We start from the raw sequence: 13,017 nt of genomic DNA, 5'->3' as shown, positions 1-13,017 counted from the left end.
TCGGTGGTGCCAAAGTACTCCCTCCGGAACCTCGCTACTGGCTGAGGTTTCCTGGGGAACCTTTGGTGGAATGTTTCGATCAAGATCTCGTCATGGACCTCCTCTGCCTTCACCCAGGTGTTTTCCGACTCCGGTTCCCCTTCCCACGCGACCAAATACTCCACCTGATTACCCTTCCACCTGGAGTCGATGATTTCCGCCACATAGTTGCGGCTTTCCCTTTCTTCTATGGCTGGCCCCCGTGTGGATACCCCTTCACCTTCCCCCCTGTATGGTGACAGTAATGACCTGTGGAATACTGGGTGCAGTTTCATGTGGTTCGGTAACCGGAGTCTGAAAGCCACTGGGTTGACCTGTTGGATGACCTCAAATGGTCCCAATCTTTTGGGTCTCAATTTCTTGCAACCCCCCTTGAACGGCAATCCTTGGGTTGATAGCCAGACCCGACTCCCCACCCTAATTGTTTCACCTTCCCTTCTGCTCTTGTCTGCCTGCCTCTTATATTCTTCTTTGGCCCTTTCTAAGTTGTGTTGGAGTTGACGATGGATCGCTTCCATTTCTTCTACAAAAAGTTCAGCGGCCGGAACACTCCATCTCTCTCCTCCTTCCCCCGGAAACGCCCTGGGGTGGCACCCATAATTAGCCAAAAAGGGGCTCATCCTGGTGGACACATTCTCTGCATTATTGTAAGCAAATTCCGCTAGTGCCAACTTTTCGACCCAATCGTTTTCTCTGTCATTGACATAACACCTCAGGTATTGTTGAAGGATACCGTTTGCCCTCTCCGCCTGCCCATTGGTCTCAGGGTGCCTGGCAGTCGAAAAGTTGACCTCTACGTGCAACAAGCTCATAAGCTTCCTCCAGAATCTGGACGTGAACTGTTTCCCTCTGTCGGAAACCACCCTCAAGGGGGCGCCATGCAGCCTAAAAATATGTTCTACAAACAATTTCGCTGTCTCTTCCGCCGTGACTGCATGTGAGCAAGCTACAAAGTGACCCATCTTAGTTAACAGGTCTACTATGACTAGTATGGCGGTTTTCCCCTGGGATTTGGGCAGATCAGTCATAAAATCTATCGACACCGCCTCCCACGGTCGTTCTGGTGTGGGTAACGGTTCTAATAACCCCGCTGGTGCCCGCCTTTCTCCTTTGGCTCTCTGGCATTGGTCACACCTTCTCACATACTCCCGTACATCCTCCCTCACCTTGGGCCACCAAAACTCCCTGGTCACCAACCACATGGTCTTGTGTTGCCCAAAATGCCCCGCTGTGGGATTGTCGTGCAGCTGTTTGAGTACTCTCCCCCTCAATTCCCCTTCGGGTATATATAGCGCCCCTTTGTAATACAATGCCCCGTTTCTTTCTTCAAAACCTCCGGGGTCTTCTCCCTCTCTCCTTAAACCTCTGAGCTTATCCTGGGCGTACTCATCATTTACCGTTCCCTCTACCAGTTCTCTTTGCCCCACCCAGGCCGCACCACACACCCAGTGGTCCTCTGGGATAATATGTCTCTCTTCTGGCGCTCCCTCCCCCTCCAAATATTCAGGTTTGCGAGAGAGAGCGTCCGCTCTGATGTTTTCTGGACCTGGCACATAGCAGATTTCAAAATGGAATTTGGAGAACTCCTGGGCCCATCTCACTTGTCGTTGGTTGAGCACTCGTGCCGTTCTCCAATACTCCAAATTCTTGTGGTCCGTACACACTTGCACCTTATGCTGTGCGCCAATTAGTAAGTGTCTCCATCTCCGGAACGCTTCGTGAATGGCGAGTAGTTCTCGGTCATATACCGTGTAGTTCCTCTCGGATTTGTTCAGCTTACGCGAAAAGAAGGCACACGGTCTCCATTCCGACTTATTGCTCCCCGGCTGAAGCAGCACCGCCCCCACCGCCCGGTCTGAGGCATCAGTTTCCACTCTCATGGGTTTTTGTAAATCCACATGCAGGAGCTGTTCTTCCGAAGCGAATGCCTTTTTCAATTCCTCAAAAGCGTGCTCCGCCTCCGCCGTCCAAACGAATTTCTTCTTGCTGCTTAGACAGTCCGTGATGGGAGCCGTTAAGTGGGCAAAGTTCTTGATGAATTTACGGTAAAAATTCCCAAACCCTAAGAACCTTTGCACATCTTTTTTCGTTTTCGGTGTCTTCCATTCCAGCACCGCCTGGACCTTGCCTGGATCCATGGCTAATCCCTTGTCTGATAAGCGGTACCCCAGGAATTCCACCTCCTTGGTGTGGAACTGACACTTCTCCAATTTCACCCACAACTGGTTTGCTTGCAGCTGGCTCAGCACTTCCCTGACATCCTTTACATGCTGCTCCTCATTCTCTGAATATATCAGCACGTCATCGAGGAAGGCCACGCAATTCTTGTAGAGCAAAGGTCCCAGTACATGGTTCATGAGCGATTGAAAACAGGCGGAGCCTGCTTGTAATCCAAAGGGCATAACGAGATATTCGAAAGCCCCTAGGGGGGTGAACATCGTTGTCTTCCATTCATCCCCCTTCTTTATTCGTATCAGGTTGTAAGCTCCTCTCAGGTCCAGTTTCGTGAATATCTTTCCCTTCCTCACCCTGGTCAAAATGTCATCAATCCTGGGCATGGGGAAAGTCACTGGTTCTGACACGGCATTTAGCCGCCGGTAGTCCACGACCAATCTCGGTTTATCCGTGTTTTTTTTGTCCACAAAAAACACTGGGCTGCCCCCCACCGCTCTGGACTCTCTGATGAAACCTCTCTTCAGGTTTTTGTCAATAAACTCCCTCAACTCCTGCATTTCCCTGTCTGACATGGCGTACAGCTTGCCCACGGGGAGCTGGGCCCCAGGGACCAGGTTAATTTGGCAGTCAAAGTCTCTATGCGGTGGTAGTTTATCTGCTTCCCTTTCGCTGAAGACCTTGCTCAGGTCAGCGTATTGTTTGGGCACCTTCCCTTTGTCCGCCACTTCCGTCCCTGCTAGGGAGGCTTTTGCCCCTTCTGGCACCTTCCCCTCTTTGCAGTGTTCCAGGCAATGTGCTGACCCAAAGGAGACCACTCTCTGATGCCAGCCCACTAGCGGGTCATGCAACGCTAGCCAGCTCATTCCCAAAATGACTGGCGCCCCTCCCAGGGTGGCTACATTGAACGCTATCCTTTTGGTGTGCCTTGCCACCCTCATAACCATTGGGACGGTCTGTAGGCTAACTTCTCCCCCCAACAGCTCCCTCCCATCGATCGTGGTGACCTGCAGGGGGTTGCTTAAAGGGAGTGTCTGTATCTGGTGTTCAGCTGCAAACTCCTTGCTCATAAAATTACAGGAGCTGCCTGAGTCCAACAGCGCCTTGGTCTTCAGTGGGTATCCGTTTGCCAGCTCTAGCCACACCTCTATTACTAGGGCTGGTCTTGGAGGTTCCGGAGTGGGCACTTTTACTGCTCCTTGGCCTGTCTGAAGTGCCCTGACAGTGGCAGACAGGCGTTGGCTTTTACTGGCTCCTGGACTTCCTCCTCCTTCCCCCCAACAGCTCCCGCCATCCCTTGCCATTCCTTTCTTTGCGGGCAGACTCTGGCAAAGTGACCTGGCTGCTGGCAGAGATAACATTTCTTGGCGCTCTTTCCCTCCTTCTTCCTCCCTTCACTGGGATTTGAAACTGCGCGCGCGCGCGCTGTTCCAACTTCCATCGGCTCTCCGGGCGGGAAACTTGGTTCTGGAATCTCTGGAATGCGGAAATCCCTCCAACGCTCTCCTTTCCCCTCCCGCTTCTCCAAGGCTCTTGCCTCCTGGCGCGCTCCAATGGTCAGCGCTGATTTGGTCAGCTGGTCCATAGACTCCGTCCTGGGCGCCCGGGAAAGTTCGTCTTTCACCGCCGAAGAAAGCCCCTCTTCAAAGAGCATTTGAATGGGTTCCGCCGATAGGTCCCACCCCAATTTATGTATCAACATTGTAAACTCAGTCCAGTACTCACGAACCGATCGGCTCCCCTGTTTGCAAGCCATCAATTGTCTGCGCACCAGTCCCTGTTCAATCTCGCTGGAAAACATCAAATCCATGGCGCGAAAAAACTTCCTCGCGTCCTTCAGCATGTCACTATTCCCTGCCATCAGGGGCCTGACCCAGTCTCTCGCCCCTCCTTCGAGATGGCCAATCACAAACGCCACTCGCAATGCCTCATCGGGAAAGTCGTTAAACTGCAGTTCGAGAGCATACTGCATCTCTGTCCTAAAAGCTTGGTAGTTCCTGGGGTCCCCCCCAAACTTCTGCACCATTCCTGGCATCTTTCTTGCTAGTGTAGCGCCTTTTGCCTTTTCTGCATCCTGCGCCCTCCTTTCTTCTAGCCTCGCCGTTTGCATTGCTAGCTGGAGTTCCAACACTCTGTACCTTTCTTCCAGACTTGGACTTTCTCCAGCACCTGCTGCTCCTCCGGCTCTGGCTGGGTTGCTCATGATGCCTCTCTGCACAAGCTGCTTTCAGGAACTGTCCGATTGCTGTGATGGGATGGTGAGCTGCTTGTGCGTAAAATCCTGATCCCTCAGAGTTTGGCTAAGTTCCCAAACCTCTGTCTGTGATGGAGCTCCTTAAGCATGGCTCCATCAATCGCTCGTTGAATCGGACAGTGGGCGTTTACGGAACTTCTTCCAGCATAAAAGCTCCTTAACGGAAACGCGTCTTCTGGACTCTCGGCGTGACAGTTTCCGCCGAGGAGTGGGTGTCCCTACGGGAGGTCCTGAAACCTCCCCACTGTTCTCGCTTGAAGTGTCTCTGAGCCCTCCCTCCGACTCACTTTCCCTTGGAACTCCACTTCTCCCCCTGCTGGTCCCCTCCTCCGCTGAGTGGTCTCTCTCACCCTCCATGAGCCCTTTCACCTCCTTCGTCTCAGATGGCAGTTCCCTGACAGGTGTCAAGGAAGGATAGGACGTTTTTCATGTATGCTACAACAGCAGCAAGAGTTCTTTTAGCAAAGTATTGGAAGACACAAGAACTACCCACGCTGGAAGAGTGGCAGACGAAGGTGATAGACTATATGGGACTGGCTGAGATGACTGGCAGAATCCGCGACCAAGGAAAAGAGACGGTGGAAGAAGATTGGAAGAAATTTAAAGTTTATCTTAAGAACTGTTGTAAAATTAATGAGTGCTAAAATGTCATGGGTAATGTAAAACAGAATTGCAGTGATAAATGAGTGGGTGAGAGAAAAAGGATTTAAGAAAGTGAATCATAAGTAATTGAAATCAGGGGTTGCTGAAAAATTTAAAATAGGGATGCAGAAAAGGGAGGTATGGGGAAGTAGTTGAAATAAAGTTTAAGAAAAAGAGGTTATGAAATTATACGTGTTTATATGTTTGTTTGTTTGTCTATGTATTGTCAGTTGTAATGTGTTTTAATTTATGTTGGAAAATCATTAAAAAATTAACAAAAAAAAAAAAAAAAAAAGAGAAGTGTGACTAGTCCAAGGTCACCCAGCAGCTGCATGTGGAGGAGTGGGGAAGCGAACCGGGTTCACCAGATTATGAGTCCACCGTTCTTAACATCTTAACACCACATCTTAATAAAATGTGCGGGGGAAGTGTGAGAAGTTCAAGGAGTTTGGAAGTGCGAAGAATTCCCCAGAAACAGGGATCACAGGTGGGTCCCACACTCCTTGCCTTGAAGACCCCACCCTGCCCAAAGCAGCTGTCACTTGGGAGGAGAATTCAGAAATGCTCTCTGAGTATGCCCAGTGGAACTGTTTACGGGATCACCTCTCCTGGTATGCCCCGCAGAGGTCCTTAAGGTCCATGAATAATCATAGTTTAGAGGTCCTGGGTGTGGGATGTGAAACACAAGAGCAGTCAAGTACAACATTCCTAGAGTGAACATGTTTACACATGGGGAGGGATGTTTGTCCAGCCAGCAGGTAAACTTCCTGTTTCCTTCTGGGCTGGGACAGACTTCCTCTGCATATGACTAGAGGTGGGTGTGGCCTCACCTGTGCAGGTAATGACAAAAGCACAGGGCAGGGCAGCCATCTCTCTCTCTTTCACCACATGCATCGAAGACACAACATCTACTAAGCCAAAGATGCCCTCTTGGCTTCCCAAGAGAGGACAAAGGGACTGTCTTCTTAAGAGATAGATTCCAAGTGTATGTTACTTCATTAAGCTAAGTCTGCCTTCTGGGATCTGAATGTGAACAGAATGTGAGTAAACTCTTTTTATACTTTTGTAAAAGACTGTGTCGTCTCTTCTATTTTATGAGGGAATAAGGCGAAATTACCAGAACAGTTATTATAGAGGCTTTAGCGAGCCTGAGCAAACGCTGCCGTTGCAAACTTAAAATAAAGGGGAATGTGTTACTCTGCTGAAATTGGGGAACTTGTTAACACAAGTTGGATAAGGATATAATCAGACAATATATCCTCTCCTGCATCCCTGAACATTCCCACACTGGGCCCTAAGGAAGTCAGATTATCCTCCACCAGGGCCAGGGCCTTCTCAGTGATGGCTCCGACCTGGTGGAATGTTCTGTCCCATGAGACCAGGGCCCTGCAGGATTTAATTCCTTCCGCAGGGCCTGTAAAACAGAGCTATTCCACCTGGCTCTCAATTTGAACTTAGCCTAATCTTTTATTCCCCTTTCTTCACTCCCCCTCCCCTTTTTATGAAGATTACCTGCTCTGGGATCCCACAGCTCATTCTCCCCTGGTCTCCTCGCTGGCCCAAATAGGACTAACTCAGCCAGCTAGCCCTGGTGATCATCTAATGTTTGTTGGATGGATTTCCCCCCCCCCAATTGATTTTTGAATTCTGAGTTTATTGTTATTCACGTTTTATACTGTATTTTAAGCTGTTTTTTGTTGCCTCAATTAAGTGCTTTAAATTTGTTGTTAGCCGCCCTGAGCCCGGTTTTCTGAACTGGGAAGGGTGGGGTATAAATAAAAATTTATTATTATTATTATAGCTCTCGCTTTAGTACAGTAAATATGCCAGACCTTCCAGAGCAGAGCCTATGATTCTGAGGAACTCACGGTGAACCCGACACAGATGAAGCTCGGGTGCAGGAGGGAGAAGACTGTACCACCTGAGGCCCTTCTTCGTTTGCCCCCTCCACTGGAGACCTGGAGAGCTGCAGTAGGAGAACGGGCCTTTTCAGTGGTGGCTCCCCGCTTGCTGAACGCTCTCCCCAGGGAGGCTCGGCTGTCGCCTCCAATACATATCTGCGGCGCCTGGCGAAAATGTTTTACTTCAGCCAGGCATTCAGCCAATTAACATTCTGTGTCCTTTTAAATGTGTTTAGATAGCTAGCTCTGCTCCTTGTCTCAAAACCCAGTTCCCTCTGGCGCTCTTTGGGACACAAGGGGGGCAACTGGGAAAGCAGCAGGGTGGAATCGGGAGACCTGAATATGTGTGAGAGTGTATCCCACTACACATGTACCAAAGCATTATGATCATCAACTCTGCTCTGGGAAGGGTGACTGTAACCATTTTTGCATCCTTTATCACGGGTATCTGAAGGACTGTTCAAGGAACAGCAACACTGCAAAGGGGAGACCAACCTGGCCCCATCCGTGGGCCAGTCAGGAAGCAACTGCTCCAACACTTGCTTTCCTCTGCCTTCCTCCTTGTTTATTTCTTTTGTGCCATGTCTCTCTGGTGGTGAGTCTGTGGGCATAGACTGTTTTTGTCTTTACAGCTGATAGACACTTTGGGGCCCTTTGTAAGATGATAGTGATACTATTAGTAATCATAAATCCATTTAATTTCCCTCTGATTTCACAGTTAACATTCTCTCTGTCTTTCAATCATTTTATTTGTGTGCTGCCTTTCCAAAGTTAAAACCATATTCAAGGCAGCTTACAACATGTAAAAAAACCCACACAATTACAAACATTCCAAAGTAGTCATAAATAATAAACAACAACAACAACAATCTCTAAACAATACCACAACCCAAGAGTCATGTCCCCATATGCATCTGATGAAGAAGCTTATACCATGTTAATTTTTTTGGTCTTAGCAGTTCAGGAAAATGGAAATCTGCTTCATACCTAGGCAGAACTTTGGTTCACCTGACTCAACACTGCCTGTATGGACTGGCAGCAGAGCTCACGGGCAGGGGTCATTCCCAGCGCTACTTAGAAAAGCTGGAGATCGAACATGTGGCTTTTAAAATAAAATAATAGTTTCCACGTTTGGATGTTTGCTTATTATAAAGTACCTGTTGTAAATTATCACAGTTTGGAACTACATGCAGAAGACCACACATCGCACCAGGAGTGAAATCATATCATATCATATCATATCCACATGAGGCAGCTCGGAAATGGAAGAGGGAGACGTTTGAGCAAAGCAGGGATGGAGCAACGGTGAGAGGAGGAGGGAAATGTGGCACAACCGGGGAGAGTTTCAGGGCTGAGCAGGGACAATAACCGGAGCACCCTGGACCCAAGCACTTGATAGCAAAGGGTACAACTCCCATCACCCCTAACCAGTCCGGTGGCCATGCTGACTGGGGCAGAGGAGAATTGGGAAGCCAGGGACCCCTTTGGGGACCACAGCTCCAATATAATTAGCATCTAATCAAGCTGTCCCATTCTGGCCCCCACCATCGCCACCTCCCTGACTCCTATCAAGGAGGGGCGACAAGCACCCAAAACTCTGAGGTCCAGCTCCGAGGGCCTTCTGGCAGTTCCCTCACTGCGAGAAGTGAAGCTACAGGGAACCAGGCAGAGGGCCTTCTCGGTAGTGGCGCCTGCCCTGTGGAACACCCCCCCCCATCAGGAGATCAGTAATTATATAACATTTAGGAAACATCTGAAGGCAACCCTGTATAGGGAAGCTCTGTAAGGTGTAATGTTTTACTGTGTTTTACTATTTTATATATATATATATACTGAAAGCCACCCACAGAGTGGCTGGGGCAACCCAATTAAATGGGCGGAGTAAAAATATTTTTTTCTTATTATTATTCCAATTCCATCACATCACATCACCATCACCACCTCCACATAAGGAGAAGAACCACATTATATTGTGATTATTTTAAATAAAGCACATTTCCGCAAGTCATTTTGTCTTGTGAACTTCTGCACGCCGCCAATGACGTCACAACCTCAGGCAATTAAATAAAAAGATCTTCGACTCAGAACAGGGGGGGCGGCTCAGCTCCAGGGATGAATCCCTAGAAGAGGTGGCCTCACCCTGGGGAAAGGGAGCCTCAAGAGCGCGCCTCTTCTCAGAATGCAAGATGGGCACGGTTCTTCAGTTGGCTCCACTGCCCAGACCCCCTCGCTTCAGCCCCGGCACCTGTCTGCAGATACCCCATGCCCTGTCATATTCTGCCTCCTGGAATCTAACCTTCAGCCAGGATGTTAAACTGCAAGAACCACGGGGGGGGGGGGGGGAGCAGTGCCGGCTTACCACACATTGTTAATTCTGAATTTCAGATTGTTGTAAGCCGCCCTGGGACCTACTGGTGAAGAGTGAGCAATACATTTAATAATTCTAATTATAATTCTGAAGTGTAAGTGAAGGAATACACTTTTTCCAGCGAGAGACTGAGACAGGGTGGCAGATGTTTCTTAAGACTAGAGTTTCTCACAGGGCCTAACTGGCAACCCACCCACCCCCGCAAGGCGCTTAGGGCATTATCAGTCCCCCAGGGAAAGCGCATCTCCCTTTTGCTGGTGGTGAGGGTGGGGGCGGCCGGGCCTTCAAGCTGGAGCTGCCGATTCCCCCCCCCCCACACACACACACATGATGGGGGGCACCTCCGGAAGTTTGAAGAGACTCCATGGACCTTGCCCTTCCTTTGTGGGAGCCTCACGACAAATGTGACAGACATACCCCGAGACACATCCTGGTAAACTGAGGCTTCCGTCTTTGGGCCTCTCCCTCCCCCACCTTCCTTGATCCTACCATTAAGGTGGGAATCTCAAAAGCACCGTCTCAAAACAAGCAAGCAAGCAAGCAAAAACACCTTTAGAGACAGCAAGGGAGGACGGGGAAACTGGAAAGAAACTAAACCGAACTGAACGAAGAAAAACAGAATAATGTCTTCCCAAATAAATAAATCCACAAAGCAGAAAAATGACCAAGAACAGACATTTTTATTTTATTTTTTTTAATTATTATTAATAATAATAATACCCCGCCCATCTGGCTGAGTTTCCCCAGCCACTCTGGGCAGCTCCCAATGGAGTGTTAAAAACAATACAGCATTAAATATTAAAAACTTCCCTAAACAGGGCTGCCTTCAGATGTCTTTTAAAAATAAGATAGCTGCTTATTTCCTTGACATCTAATGGGAGGGCGTTCCACAGGGCGGGCGCCACTACCGAGAAGGCCCTCTGCCTGGTTCCCTGTAACCTCACTTTAAAGGGATGCCCTTGCTGGGTGCCATCATTTGGTGGGGGGGGGGGTGGAGGGCAATATTCGCCTCATCCCCCCCCCATTTCTCCCTAACCCTTCTCGCACCCACCGCTTGCAAAGCGGCCCTTCCCAGCAGGGGCCCCCGCCGAGCACCGTCCTCTGGCGGCCTCCGGAGACCCTGTTTGGCGCAAACCCGTTCCTGGAGAGAAGGACGGAGCGGGCCAGCCGGGTCTGGTCCTGAGCACCACTAGGCCTTTTGCACAGAAGGGCCGAGTGCAGCGCTCCGGGGCTCCATTTGGTTCACCCCCTCGACTCCAGGGAAAGAGGCGCGCAGGGTCCTCGGGCGTCTTTCGCGCAGCCATATATTTTCCCGCGCCTAAAAATATACAAGGCACTTTCTTGGAAAATAATTGCCATCACATCCACACCCCGACGTGCACATGCTGCTCACCGGAAAGCGTCCCCAGATCCCCAACCGCCAAACGCTCCCCTAGGTTCAGTTTTTTAATAATATTAACTGCTAAGACTTGCGGTTCCCCAAAAGACGAATCTCCTTCATTGAATCACCTTTTGAGAACTCCAGACCGGGATGCATTTTCCCGGACACATTTCCTGATCGAGTCGCCCGCAAACCAGTCGATTTCGTTTATGCCGGAAGCATTTTATTCATTCTCAGATAAGATTTCCAAAGAATTCCTACCGCGCATTTTTCGAAAAGAGTTTTAGGGACGAAAAGGCCGCGCAGGGGAAGCATTTGCCCCCCGGCCCCCACCCCCTCCCCGGAGCAGACTTAGGGAACGTATCGCTCCTGAATGGGAGTGACATCAAATCGGCGTTACATGCGATTTTGGGCGCCGGATCACGGACTCCTTAAAACTCGCGATCCGTAAAATCGGGGTTCGAAGAGAAGTGATAAACATTCGCAGTCCTCCTGTGGCCTCTAAAATATCACAAATGATCGAAAACAAAACCCCCAAAGGAACTGAGGCCGTATTGTGGGTTCTACAGGGCGAGCGTTGTGGGGCTGCGCTACAGAGATGGGCCCGAGAAAATTAAGATGATTGACGGCTTCTACAGGTCGAAATATGTACCGGGATTTTCAACAGAATATGGGAAAGGTTCTGGGGTTAATGAAATACTGTTCTGAAGCGCTGGGTAATCCAGAGTTCGATGTGGATGGCTTGGTGCTTAAGAAAAATATATTTAACAATAATTTTGGAGCTATTTTAATCAATATAATGATTTGCATTTATGTTGCTAATATTAGTAGCATGGCTTAATTTTAATGATTATTTTTAATAATACTGAAGCAGTTATCACTATTTCATATAACCATGAAGCAGTGATAGCGATAATAATTCAAATTTTGTTTGCATCCTAACTATTTCCTTTTCAATCCTGTACTCACCGTTTTGCCCTGCAAATATTTGTAAACCCCATCCCTAGCCGAGAGATGAACCTCTTTTAAATACGCACGTCCAGCGTCATGTATTAAAATACGCCACCATAATTTTCTGCACTGACGGTTTTGCTCTGGGGTGTTTTAGGGCGCTGCAGTTAAGAAGCCCAGGGCGATAGCCAATTTTCAATGCGGCATTTATTATGATAATCCCATCCGGGGGTCATTATTCAGTCGGCGGGTGGAGCGGAGATCATTGGGGAAGGGGGAGCCTGGATTTTTTTAAAAGAAGGGCATCCGACCCCACAAGCCCACGCTGCTGCCCTGAAACATTTTTGGGGGTCCAAATTTGGGGATCCCTGATCTCAAACCTCTTCCCTCTCTCCTTCCTAAGAAGAAGACCACTAAGCCCCTTTCTCGACTGCGGAAGGCAGTCCCGAGCGGGTCGCTGTCCCTCGACGGCCGGCCCTTACCTTGCAACTCTCGCAGGTGAGCAGTCCGTAATGGTAACCGGATACCTTGTCCTCGCAGACTGGGCAAAGCTCGTCCAGATCATCGTCGTAGGAGCAATCCATCATCTCCTTTGAAAGTAGGAGAGCCGGGCAGCGTCTGAGCCTTAATCGGCGGTGATGGTGGCGGCGGGTCCGGGACCTAAGGGCGGACTGGCAGCGGCACCGACCGACCGATGGGCAGGGGAGGGCAGCCGCCTTTATAACTGGGCAGGGAGGCTGCGCTAGCCCAGTCTCTTCCACCGCCTCTTGAGGTGGGGGGGATGGGGGTGGGCGGGAGTAAGAAGCGCCCAGCCGAGGAAGGAGGGCGCTGGGGAGTGGAGAGTTAGGGCTCCATTATACCCATGGGGTGGGGCGTGGGGAGTCAGAACCCCCACCCACCCGATGGGGGCAGTGCTCCCCCCCCCACCGCGGCCTTTTGAGCAGATGTCCGCTTGCCCCACCTCCTGGCGCAGCCCGACGACGAAACGTCCCATCCTCATCAGCCCAGCTGGAGACTGGCTTCCATGCACTTGAGGCCCCGACGGGGCGCACTGGCTACTCAGGAGCAACAGTGGAGGCGAAAGGGCTACACTGGCTCCCAGTACCTTTCCAAGCACAATTCAAAGTGCTTGTGCTGACCCTTAAAGCCCTAAACGGCCTCCGTCCAGGATATCTGAAGGAGTGTCTCAACCCCCATCGTTCTGCCTGGACACTGAGGTCCAGCGCCGAGGGCCTTCTGTTGGTTCCCTCCCTGGTTTCCCACCCACCCCCACCCCCCCACTCCAGATTGGAGCGACCGAAACTCTGTG

At 50.1% G+C, this 13,017-nt stretch overlaps 1 pseudogene across 1 annotated transcript in view; it reads right to left on the bottom strand.

Moving 5' to 3' along the window:
• The window catches only part of LOC310753722 (steroidogenic factor 1-like), an 81,623-nt pseudogene extending 69,328 nt beyond the window's left edge, over nt 1-12,295 (bottom strand). The window contains exon 1 of the transcript in view: nt 12,191-12,295. The product of the transcript in view is annotated as a steroidogenic factor 1-like (transcript). The remainder of the gene's footprint in view (nt 1-12,190) is intronic.
• Nucleotides 12,296-13,017: the final 722 nt, after the last annotated feature.

This window comes from Podarcis filfolensis, assembly GCF_964270895.1.
Source record: "Podarcis filfolensis genome assembly, chromosome: W".
Lineage (NCBI taxonomy): Eukaryota > Metazoa > Chordata > Lepidosauria > Squamata > Lacertidae > Podarcis > Podarcis filfolensis.
The sequence above is the reverse complement of the archived record's forward strand: the minus strand, read 5'-3'. Positions and strand labels throughout refer to the sequence as shown.